This window comes from Adiantum capillus-veneris, chromosome 21, assembly GCF_014529385.1.
Source record: "Adiantum capillus-veneris isolate H3 chromosome 21, ASM1452938v2, whole genome shotgun sequence".
In the NCBI taxonomy this organism is placed as follows: Eukaryota; Viridiplantae; Streptophyta; class Polypodiopsida; order Polypodiales; family Pteridaceae; genus Adiantum; species Adiantum capillus-veneris.
In genome coordinates, this window is record NC_140951.1 from 39,170,598 (window position 1) to 39,183,033 (window position 12,436).

Genomic DNA, 12,436 nt, shown 5'->3' on the forward strand with positions numbered 1-12,436 from the left:
AGAGAGAGAGAGCTCGTGATTCCTTCCCGTAGCTTGCTGCCTCTCCTCGTTTTCTTTTCCAACCTCCTCCTATTCGTTACCTTCTTTGGCTCTTCCCCTCTTGCTCGTTTGCTTCCCCACCCTTCATGCAAAAGGCCTTGCTATTAATAGCTCCTCTCTCCCTTAGCAACGACGGCGCCGTCGTTGCTAGGGAGGCCAAAAAAATCACCTCTATGATGTGGCAGATCCGGATTTCGGACGTGCACCAAAATCGCCGCAATCGGTCTCAAGCGCAGCGCATGGGGGAGCACGGCAATTCCCGTTTCTTGGTCGCTGCCTCCTGAGCATCAGTGCTGCTCGCGCGGACCTCCTTCTCTTCCCTGCGCAGCGCTCCCGGGGAGGTCACCTAATAAAAATGTAACCTATCATGTGAGTTCAACAGAAGGGTATTTAAAGTTCTTGAAACTTACAGAAATATATATACAGAAGGGCGTTATGTTTTCAAATTTGAAAAAAACTTACAGATTTTAAAAGAAAAGGGTACATTATATTCTTAACAAAATTCACAGATAAGGGGTTTTACAGACGTGTCTTGAACGCACGTGATATGGTAGTTTTACACATAGTGAACCCCCTGAGGCAGCTCTACTCGCTGCTCGCCATCTCCCCCTTTTCTTTCCTTGCCTTTACACTAAAAACCCCTTTAACTTACAACGTGGGCGGCTGGACTTAGTGGGTGGGCATAGTCCTTAAACTCATGGGCAGCCATATTTTAGCTCCTTATTGGGTGAGCGGCCTTTGGGCACCACATTAGGCATACATATTGCCAAGCCACATGCACTCAATGCACTCCATGAGTCGTCATTTCGTACAATGAGCTCATCAACATCTTTTTGTGCTTTCGTAACTAATGGCACACATAACCACATTTGGCATGCATATGATGCTTCTGTAAAGGCGCCACTCTGTTACAATATTGAGCAAGGCAAGACTCTCAAGAAAGCAGAAGGTCATCACCAAGAAGAGGCATGGTAGCTTCTTGTGAATTCTAATGCTCATAACAACATTGCAAATAATGCCAAAAGTTGCCCAGTTCAGTCGCGTCGGCAACTGACACCGGCCTTAATCCAGATTATTCGATCAACCTGGACTGTATCTGACAAGCCGTGAATTCCTTTAGACGTCTTGCACTGCATAGAATGCATACAAAACCTATAGGGCTGTAAAATTCCTAGATGGCACACTGCCGAAGCCGACTTGACTGGCTCGGAGCCGGCCTCCGGTGAATATTCAACGGCTCATATCTTGGCAACCGGAACTTCGATCGCTGATCTGGAAAGACCGAGACACTCCACAAAGTGAGCACTTCAGGCCCATGCATTCATTTTGTTTCTGTCACCTCAGCTGCAGTTGCCCAATCCGGTACGGATCTGCAACCGACTCAAACTTCAATATGCCATAACTTCTTCACCGTAGCTCTAATCGACGAGCCGTAAAGACAGGCCGGTAGAGAACATCAAGCATTACAATTCTAGATCATAATATCCCATTTGTGTTCACTCCAAGCATAATCATTTTTGGCATCATTAAGGCATCTATTGGCTCTTTTAAGCCGCATCTGGCATACATTAATCATTAAACTTGGCCTGTTATCAAGCCCTAATCACTGCTCAATGAATGTGTAGGCTTCAAAGAAGCTTAGCTTGCATTTCTCTGCTCTTTTTCTCATCATGGCAGCGGAGCTGCACGACAACGTACATTAATCAAACATTGTTACTTCTTTCTTGAATGGTGATATATTTAAGAAAGTAGAGTGTGCCAATATAAGAAATCTGTGTATGGGTTGAAGTAGTCTCCTCGTGCTTGGTTTGAGAAAGTTGACACTTCATCCGTTAAACAAGGCTTTTGTGAACAATTCAAATAAAAGCATTTTGTATGTAAAACATGAGGGTGATGCATATCTCATCATCATTTTGTATGTAGATGATTTTCTGAATAGTGGTTTGAATCAGACACCCATTGTCAAATTCAAGGTTGAATTGAATGCTATTTTCAAGTTAAAAGATTTGGGTTTTTGCATCATTACTTGGGCAAATAGTTTATGCAATGTGATGGAGGTATTGCTTTGTGTCAAGCAAGAGACATATAGACATTACTTTGTAATTTTGGACGAGGACTGCAAACCTATTTCTACTTTAATGGAAACTGGTTTGAAATTGAATCTTCATGATGCTAGAGATTTTGCTGATGTCACTCTTTCTCAAATTGTTGTTAGATTCCTTATTTATATATACAATACAAAGATATTCAGTTTGTAGTCTCATAAGTCAATAGATTCATGCATAGCCCAGGGTCTAAGCATTAGTAGACTGCTAAAAGAATCTTAATTTGACCATATGAGTGTCACTTTACATCTTGGGTTCTTTCATCCCAAGGGGGGGTCATTGCCGCCAGATTTGCATGCTTTTTTGGAGTCAAATTGGACTGGTTGTTATAAGACAAGTGTCCACAAGTGGTTTTTGTTTCATGCTTGGCAATTCAGGTATATCAGGTTAAGCAAGAAGCAATCTAATGTGGCCACTTCTAATTGTGAAGCTTACATGGCAATCTTCATAGCTATGCTTGAGTGTGTATGGCTCTGATACCTTTTGGATTATTTGGGTGTTGGACATGACATTGTGCAAGCATCATCTACACTGACATTCAGAGCGCATTGGCAGTTGTGAGGAACCCGATTCTTCATGCTTGTGCAAAGCACATTGAGGTGCATTATCACTATGTCAGGGAGAGACTCTCAACACGAGAGGTCGTCTTTGTTTATGTGTGCCAGCACATGACAACCTTGTATATCTTTTCACAAAGGCATTACCTTGTGAGAAGTTCAAAGCTTTGAGCTTGCTTCCCCTTGTGGATTCATCATGTCCTCACGGCATGGCACTTCCCTAGTGCTAGCTCTAGTTCACCATATCACTCCCAAGGGGAATTTCTTACCATGTATGTGGTAGTGATGTGTGTGAACACACTTACGACTGCCCGAGGTACTTTTTCCCTCACTAGAAAATTTTTCTACATGCCTTGCATATACACCCATCACTCTAGGACTAACTTATTTATCTATTTGCACACTAAGCAATACACTCTCTGTTTTGTGCCTTGAGCTTCTTTATCTTCTTCAAGTTGTGTGTGCATCCTTGCAATCATTATTCCAACAAAAAAATATCGCCAAATCCACAATTCACTCTCCCAAATTATCTCCTATGTTTGGTGAAAGAGTCCCCTAAAGCTCCTAGGGGATCCACCTTTAATAAATTACCTGTGTCATGTGCTTTGAAAGAGGTATTCTGACACTTTCTCTTCACACATGCTCATCATGAGTTAAATGAATCCTTTTTCTTCATAACCTAGTTTCCCAAATTTACAAATTTAAACCCTTCCTTATATAACTTTTGTAAGGAAGAATCATTTTATGAACTCACATGCCTACCTACTTCTGGCTAATAATAAAGGACTCCACAATGTTTGAAAGCAATTGTTTAGGTAGAATCTAAGGAGATACCTTAGTTTCAAGGTAAAAGTAAAGTGTTTTAGTTTTAATAAGAAAGTGTTTTAGTACGGGAGGACCAATTATTTTTAATGGCAAAATACCTTCTAAATTGTGGAAATTCCCAAAATATCCCTTGAATTTCATAAATTTCCCAAATGCGCTTGTATCTATTTTTGTTGGATTGTTCAAGATTTTCTACTCTTTATTCCTTTTTGACAATTGAGAATACCTCCCAAAAGAGGGCAATTATGCCTAAAAATAATGAAGCAATTCATATGCACAACATCCAACTCAAATTCTAGTTTTGGCATCTTGTATGATATAAAATCAGTCTTCCTAGGAAAAATTATAAAACTTTTGGGGTGCTTTGGGAATTTTGGAAAATTGAAAGGGTGGGCATGTGGTGCAGAGGGGAGGGGGCCCGGGGGGAGAGAGATTTTTTTGGATTGTGTAATTTGTGTTGGCTCAGCAGTTGTTGCAGAGCAATCGTGAATGGCGCATCGCCATGTGTGCTCACTCGCGAGGCCCCGCATAGAGGCGCAATATATGGCAACCATGCCTTGCTCGTATCTCTTGATGTATTGAGCATGTTGGCAGAGGGGGATGGATCGAGGATGTTGGCAGAGAAAACGCAAAGGATGCACAACACCGACCTTGGACAGCAGGGTGTAGGGGAGGTAGAGAAAGATGGAGATGGAATGAATGGCGTTGTACAGAGAGAGTCTCCACCATGCAAGAGTTGCAAGGCTTAAGGAAGGGGGTATGGTACGCTTGGGGAACAAGGGAAGGGAAAGACAGGGAGGACTCTCCCATTGTAGTGATGGCAGCTTATGGGAGACAAGTATCGAAATGCCCTACAAGGCACGCAACATTGCCATGTGCTCTCTCTCTCTCAAGGAACTATCTGGGTGCACATGGAACAAAAGAAAATGACAGAGGGGGACACAAAGCAGGGTTGCACGTGCATGGTATTGCAGCAAGCGGATTGAGGTAGCTGCAGAAGTAGTAAAGTATGTGTGGTTTGTTTGTAGCCATGGATGTGGTTTTCAAGAGAAAACTAAAATAAGGAATAAACCGGGGACTATGTTGGTACTAATTGCAATGGACCATTACATCAACTCTAGTACAATGAGTAGAGATGGGGCAGCCTTACTAGGCAGAAGTAGGTAGGCATGTCAGTTTTTTTTTTTTTTTAAATAGCAAAACTCACCTAAGTGTGTGAGATAATATTAACAAAACCAAAAAGAATTACATGATCAGCCTTGCTCAAATCTCCCAGGAGAGCATCTAACTTATATAATGGAAAGAGGGTTCTTCAGGAAGTGCCACGTGGGAGTTTTAGGTCAAAGCATAACACGATTTTTAAAAGATTTTTTTTTTTTTGCGCAAACATATTTTTTGCGAGGACGATGACAATCGCCGCGTTTGATAACCAATTCAGCATTGAGACGTTTCATCGCATGGCAGTCCTTCTCTGCAGTGCTCACCAGCACCTCCAGCTTGCAGCTTTCCTGGTAGGTGCATCTCTTCTGTACTTATACAACTCTTGGTGATGTGATATACTGGCGAATGCGCAAGCAAAAAGAGAGAGAGAGAGAGAGAGAGAGAGAGAGAGAGAGAGAGAGAGAATGGGGATATAAACAGCAGTATGCACTGCGATATGGAATGCTAAGTCGCTTGCACTCGGCCTGTTTGGCATACAAAGCTGCTATATGGAGTTTCTACCTCGACCGCCTGCTGTAGAAAAGACCTTGAAGAAGATGTGAATATATTTTCATTGCCCAATCGTGGTTATTCATGGCAAGAAGGGAGCTCCAAAGCAGTAACTGTTGTGAGTTCAAATCCACACCACCAGCATTCCCTGCTTCCTAAGCAGCTACTGAAGAGTAATGTTGCAATATATTATTGTTGCTAATCTCAACTACGCGCGCATTGGTTGTTGTCTGCACGCGGTTTAGCAAGAAAAGCTCTTTACAGGTCACAATATTATTGTTGCTAATCTCAATTACGCGCGCATTGGTTGTTGCCTGCACGCGGTTTAGCAAGAAAAGCTCTTTACAGGTCACAATATTGGCAATATTGCCTGTGAGGTCGTTCCTACCAAGTAGGAAACTCTCTCTCTCTCTCTCTCTCTCTCTCTCTCTCCCTCCCAAGTTCCCAAGGCCAGGTTCACGCCTTCAGGTTCCTTACTAGTGGCACAGTTACAATGGATAAATCCAATGCACACAAATCACAAGAGACTACTGCATGCATTCGTTTCTCGCTCTTCTCATTCGCTTTCACCTTTGTCCACAGATGAGCATATACAATAGAGGTTGGGGAATGTGAATAGAGGTCAAAGGAAGACACGTGATGCATGATGAGGAGGTATCACTCCAAGGGATGGGATATGTTTGATTATGTGCATGCAAGCTTCCGTTTTCTTCTTTGCCTCCTGTTTGCTAAGGCGTCCTCTAAATTTGCTTGCCTATCTTGATGATTGCATGTTACTGCAATGAGGGCAACCACGTTGTAGATAAGAAATGGTAGCTTGATTATGCGTATGCAAGCTTCGGTTTTCTTCTTTGCCTCCTGCTTGCTAAGGCGCCCTCCAAAATTTTATTGCCTATCTTGATGATTGCATGGTACTGCAATGAGGGCAGCCACATTGTAGATAAGAAATGGTAGCAGGTATGTCCAGCACGAGAATCGTCATAGTTCCATTATCAATGTGGGTAGATTGCTTAGTTTACCTACAGGCCGGAGTTAGAAGAAGCTTGCCAACGAAATAGGATTCAAGGTTGGAAAAAACAAGATCTGGTATAGCCCTCCTGGTTTCCCATGTCAAACTGCCGGCATGAGGAGTCAAAACAACACTATCGAGAGACATCAACTCTTGGGGGACTGGAAGCTCATTCTCAAACACATCCAGAACATCTTCTCCGATAAGGCCCTCCACCAATGCCTTCAAATTTTTTGCTTCATCCACTATCGGACCTCAAGCTATCAAACCTCGAGCTATGTTTATGAGAATCCACCTGGACCCAAGGCATCGAGGACTTTTGGGTTAATTTCTCCCTTTGTCCCCTCCATCAAGGGGCAAGTGACCAATTCCCTATCCAATGAACGTTGATAAAATCCTTGCATCCACTTTCGCATTAATTGCAGCCATGCAGGCTCTTCAAGAGCATTTTTGAATCCACGGTAGTTTGTAGGTATGGTTTCAAAATTTTGACTAGCATCCATCAAATAATGACTTTTATCTGCATCATTCCTAAGACCCACTGCATGATCGTTTAGAAGGTGAATCCCTAGATGAGGATAGCTTGCATGGCCCGATCTAGATGCATATACCACAAATTTGTTTCCATCAATGTACTCTAGATTGTTCGGATTAACCCACAAGTTGCCACTCAGTTACGAAAAAAAAAGACCTTTGAAAGATTTCCTTTCAAGTTATCGATCCGTAAGTGACATGCTCCCAATCAAACATATGCTCCTCCATTTTGCCAAGATCCAAGTGTATAATCTCAAATTTGGCTCTTGCAGCACCCAATATATGTGAAGGCTCCAAGCATCTGTTTCGCATGAGCATACATCTTCACAATAGGTAGATTGGCAATCCTCAAATCATCTGCAGTGCGACCACTAGGAAGATATATCCAATACTCATTGTGATCAAACCCACTTGCGGGTAAGTTTGATCCATCCCCTTTGATCAATGTTTGTGCACTCTACCCTTTTGAACAAAGCAAGGCCCCTTTACCAAAAAACCAATCTACTAATATAGGGAAATAATGTTCTTTAGGCTGAAAGTACATTTTGATAAGAGAGTGAAGTTGTCCTAGAAATGGCAATCTAGAGAGAGCAAGCGTTTATCTGCATCATTCCAAAGACCCACTCCATGATTGTTTAGAAGGTGAATCCCTGGATGAGGATAGCTTGCATGGACCGATCTAGATTCATATACCTCTTGTTTACTAAGGCGCCCTTCAAAATTTTCTTACCCATCTAAATGATTGCATGTTACTGCAACGAGGGCAGCCACATTGTAGATAAGAAATGGTAGCAAGTATGTTCAATGAGAGAATCATCATAGTTCCATTAATCAATGTGGGTAGATTGCTTAGTTTACCTTCAATTTGGAGCTAGAAGAGGCTTGCCACTCCAAGCTTTGACTTGCAAAGTGTTGTGAATGGGATCGTGCTAGCTAGGGTGGATGAAAGAAAACATAGTGCAAGCGTGTGCGTGTGTGTGTGCAAGCAAGATTATCACTCAAGTGAATTAGGTTCCAAGAGAAAATTATCTTGGACTCATAAACACAATCTTGAGTATTGACTTAGCTTAGCCTTGGGAAAAGTGTCCCGTTTCCCCTTTGAGAGAGAGGACTTGATAAATGCAAAATAAATTGATTAAATCTCCTAAATTATCATTGGACCCCTTGGGTGGCCAACCAATAGGCTTCAGGCACACCATGAGGGCAACATGAGGAGGAACTTGACAAGTGTCCCTTTTGCTTTCTTTGTACCATGCATGCCTTGTGTGAGTGTGTGGGTGCTCTCTCTCATGCCCCCTCTTGTAGGGCTCGCCCCTTCCTTGTAGGGATTGAATCTTGACCTTTTGACACCTCAAGCCCCTTATCCATAGGCCCAGTTCCCACCACAAGCTTGGTCCTTAAGCACTTTAATCTTGGGTTGGGTTCTCACCTCAAGTGCAACCCTAGCATCTCAAGCATGTCAAGCACCTCAAGCATCTCAATCATCAAGCACCTCAATCATCAATCACCTCAAGCACCTTAGTCATCAAGCAGGACAAGCACCTCGAGGTGGTTCGTGTTCCTACCTCAAGCTCGACCTTAGCTTACCTAACGTCAAAGGACTTTTACACACATTATTGGAGGTCTTCAATGAAGCTAACCCTAAGGTCTTATGCTCCATTGGTTAGCCTTGCTCTTTGATAGACCAACTCTCATTTGGGCCCCTTTACCATTGGCCTCGTGTTCAGATAGATCTATAAGCACATATCTATATCTTAACCCTTGTTCCCATTTATTCTCCCACATTAAGTGATCAGTTTAATATGAGAAAATCATTTGGGTTGGTTAGATATTATATATTAGATTTTATGACATGTGAAATGCCTCCCCGTTGTACTTCTCGATTCCCTTTTTCCCATTGTGCTAATAGAGGGGTCTTCTCTTAGGAGACTCTCCTAGCCAGTGTCTACCTCTTTACACGAGCAGGAATTCCCCTTTGGATGTCATAATAATCAATATTTAATTCTCCTAAATGATTTTCTCATATTAAACTGATCATTTAATGTGGGGAAGTGCTAGGGGAGAAAAAGCTAGAATATTGGTTAAGTTAGCAGACCGGCCATAGTAGGGATCCAAAGGAGGGAAAATAGGGATCCAAAGGGGGGGCCATCTGCAAAAAGAGCCATGTGCAACAATGGGATGAAAAGACCCTAAGGTTCAGCCCATTAAGACTTCCAAAATGCTAAGGTTCCAAAATTCAAAGGTTGTGTCCAAAGGGTTAAAGCTTAGGATAAATTGGGTGGTTTGTGTACTCTCCAAAGTCAACTCACATCCCTACACATGAGGGGGCTAGCCCTAAAGGTAGGGGGATGAGAGAGAAAGACTAAAACACTTACACACACACACAAGCTCCCATTTGAACACAAAGGGCATAAAGGACACATATCAGATGCCTAAGCTAGTTGCTCCCAAAGTGTGCTCAATTCCTATTGGATGACCCTTGAAGTGGACCAATGAGAATTAGGCTAGAGTAAATTTAGTCTAATTAATTTTTAAAATGCTTAATGAAAAGAAACAATGAAAATGAAGTCTCCTGGATGATTATTGGACAGCCCGTGAAGGGGTCCAATAGGAATTGAGCAGCCCAATGGGCTACTTAATTCCTATTGGCCAGAATGGGGAAAGGTCCAATGGAGATTTAATTCATTTAAATCAATTAATTTTAATTGATAAAGCTCTCTCAAAAAGGGAAAGAGAGACACATGTCAGAAGGATCTTCAATTTACCCCTATTTTCCTATTGGCTAAGCTTGGCACTGTCCAATGGGGAGCCTGCAAGAGCAAATAGCAAGAGGGCTCGCCCAAGAGAGAGAGGGGGCTGATTTTTGCAAGGCATTATCACACACACACTCACACAATCTCATGTGTGAAGAAAGAGAAGACTATCTCTTCCCAAGCTTTAATGGAGAGCTCATCACCTACTCCAAGCTTGTGAGATAGAAGCCTACATCGACACACTCTTGGCATGTGGATGCAAATCCAACCAAGAGCCAAGCTTCAATGCATGCTCATCTCCTCTACCATGCTAATTAATAAGCTAAGCTATGCTAATATGAGTGATTATGTGAGGAGATGTACATCTTTCTTGTAAGATACTCCTTCTTCCTCTCAATCTACTCTCATACCCTGCTAGCTCTCACCATCTTCGAAGGTGTGTGAGGTCTTGGATCTGAGACCGGGGATGATTGATGTTGTGTTTGCTAAGTGTTTTGCTTAGTGCATGAAGCTTTCATCTTCATTGTACTAGCTAGTCTTGAAGGGACACAAAGAATTGTATTGTACAATGTCTCTCTTGATGGGAGAAACCATAATACAAAGCCTTTTGGAGGGGGGACCGGCTCCATGCAAATCCGGTCCTCAACTGTTGTCAATAGCTTAATTTCTCTCTCTTTTGAAAGTATTTTTCATGCTATCTAACTAGGTGTTATGCTTTTTGTTGCTCTCTCCACCCAAGCACTCTTGTAATTCTCATTAGGAATCTATTCTAATGAAATGCCCACTATGTTCATGCTAATTTCCTCTACACACAAGTTTTTAGGCCATTAAATGTTACATTGGAGATGATAGAAAATTTATCAGCAATTTATTGTGCTTGGCTGTAAAATTTTAGGGTTTATTGCGAGAGAGAGAGAGAGAGAGAGAGAGAGAGAGAGAGAGAGAGAGAGAGAGACAGAATTCCCTTTGTGAAGCCCCTCTTCACTAGAGTGAAGCTCCTCTTCACAGATAGAAACCAGCTCGACCTCTTGCTTATTGAAACTCTTGGAATGTTCCGCTTTTTTTTATTCCTTTGAAGTTTGAGAAAAGTTTTTGAATAGATTTGGTTCTTTTACTTTCAATGCTTATTGAGCTCGTGAGAGCATTCCCTTATGGCTTAAGGTATAGCATTAGGAGGGAATAAACCCTCAGAGCTTGAGGTGTTGCCAATGGATAGTTGGATTCGGCATGGAGCTTGAGATGGTCGGGCCAATGGCCGTGGGACAACACCGTTATGAGGGTTTGACGCTTTAACAACGATGTCCTTTAGCCGAGCTGGGCCGCGGGGTCGTGCTCTTTTGTGGCCTTGGAGTCTTGGTACAAGGGCTGACAAGGCGACAAGCACTAGGCATCCGCGGGAAGGGGCCCCCGTAGGGGTGGACCCAAAATGATCCTTGTAAAGGGGTTTATGGCCTTGGCAAGGTCCATGATCGCATCGGACGGCCAATTTGGGGGCGCCGTTTGTGGTCAGAGTAGAAACGGGCAGGCGGGCAACTTGTCGAGCAAGTACGGGCAGGAGGCAACTCTCCGGGCAAGCACGAGAAGATGGTCGTGCAGCGACGGACAGGGTGCCGGGCAACGACTTTGAGCTTGTGTGAACGTCCCCCCTTTTGAGGGTTTGACCCTCTTTAAGAGAGCAGTCCCACTACGGTGAGGGCCAGTTTTGAAGGCTTTTGAGGCTTCTTGTTCTACAAAAGGATGGTGAGCCTTAAATGCTTCTTTAGGCACACACACACACACACACACACACACACACACACAGAGTTTTTTGAGCCTTGGATCCACAGGAAAAACTAGAGAATGAAGCTTGCTAATCGTGGAGTTTGTTCAAGGTATTTATTGATGAAGTCTAGCTCAAAATTTGTGTGGATGGGCTTGATAGAAAGCTCTCGAGAAGGGCTACGCACACACACCAATGGTGAATGCCAATTTTGCTAAAATAAGGAGCAGATTATTGAATGAAAATGCAAGTTTCTAATGGCAAATTAATGAATTCCAATGCTAATTAAGCTTCCAATTAGCCAGTGAGTAGTGGCCCAAGAGTCTTTAGCTCAAGAACATGCTCATGCTAGCCAATGGAATATTAATTAGGAATGTGTTATGCAATAGAAGAGAAAACCTAATGGATCTGCCTAATGATGATTAATGAATGCTAATTGTACAAACATGCAAATGCATAATATCAAACCTAGCTATCATATCGGTGTCTCTGATACCACTTGTTGTGAATGGGATTGTGCTAGCTAGGGTGGATGAAGGAGAAACATAGTGCAAGCGTCTGAGTGTGTGTGTAAGCAAGATTAACACTCAAGTGAATTCGGTTCCAAGATAGAATTAGCTTGGATTCATAAACACAATCTTGAGTATTGACTTAGCTTAGCACATGCTCACCAGAGACAAGCATGTAGTGCAAACTAGAGTTGTCTTTATTCATTCATGAAATGAGCTTTAAGTAGCTCTACAGCCTTGCTCCACAACATGTGGGATAATTCCACTCTTCTCTTCTTGACTCACACTTTAGGAAAAAGCTCACACTTTACACAGAGTCATGCCAGTCGAGCTGATCCCCTTCCTCATCTGCAAAATTAGGCGATGATCCCATGATCCCATGTGCACCTCTATTTTATCATTAGAAATCTCCGGAGGAGATCCATGAGGAGGAGTATCACCAATTTCTACATCACGCGCCACTTCTACTTCTACCTCCTTGACGTGGTGCAAATTGATATCTTTTGTAGACATATTGTTTATGCCTTAGTTTCTAATTTGTGTTGAATCACTGCAGGTACATAATTGTATCTCTCTCTCTCTCTCTCTCTCTCTCTCACACACACACACACACACACACACACACACACACACACA

The 12,436-nt window shown here is 42.6% G+C and overlaps 1 pseudogene; it reads right to left on the reverse strand.

Moving 5' to 3' along the window:
• Positions 1 to 265: 265 nt before the first annotated feature.
• On the reverse strand, positions 266 to 7,374 carry LOC147430817 (hypothetical protein At1g04090-like; annotated as a pseudogene).
• Between the last annotated feature and the right edge of the window lie 5,062 nt (positions 7,375 to 12,436).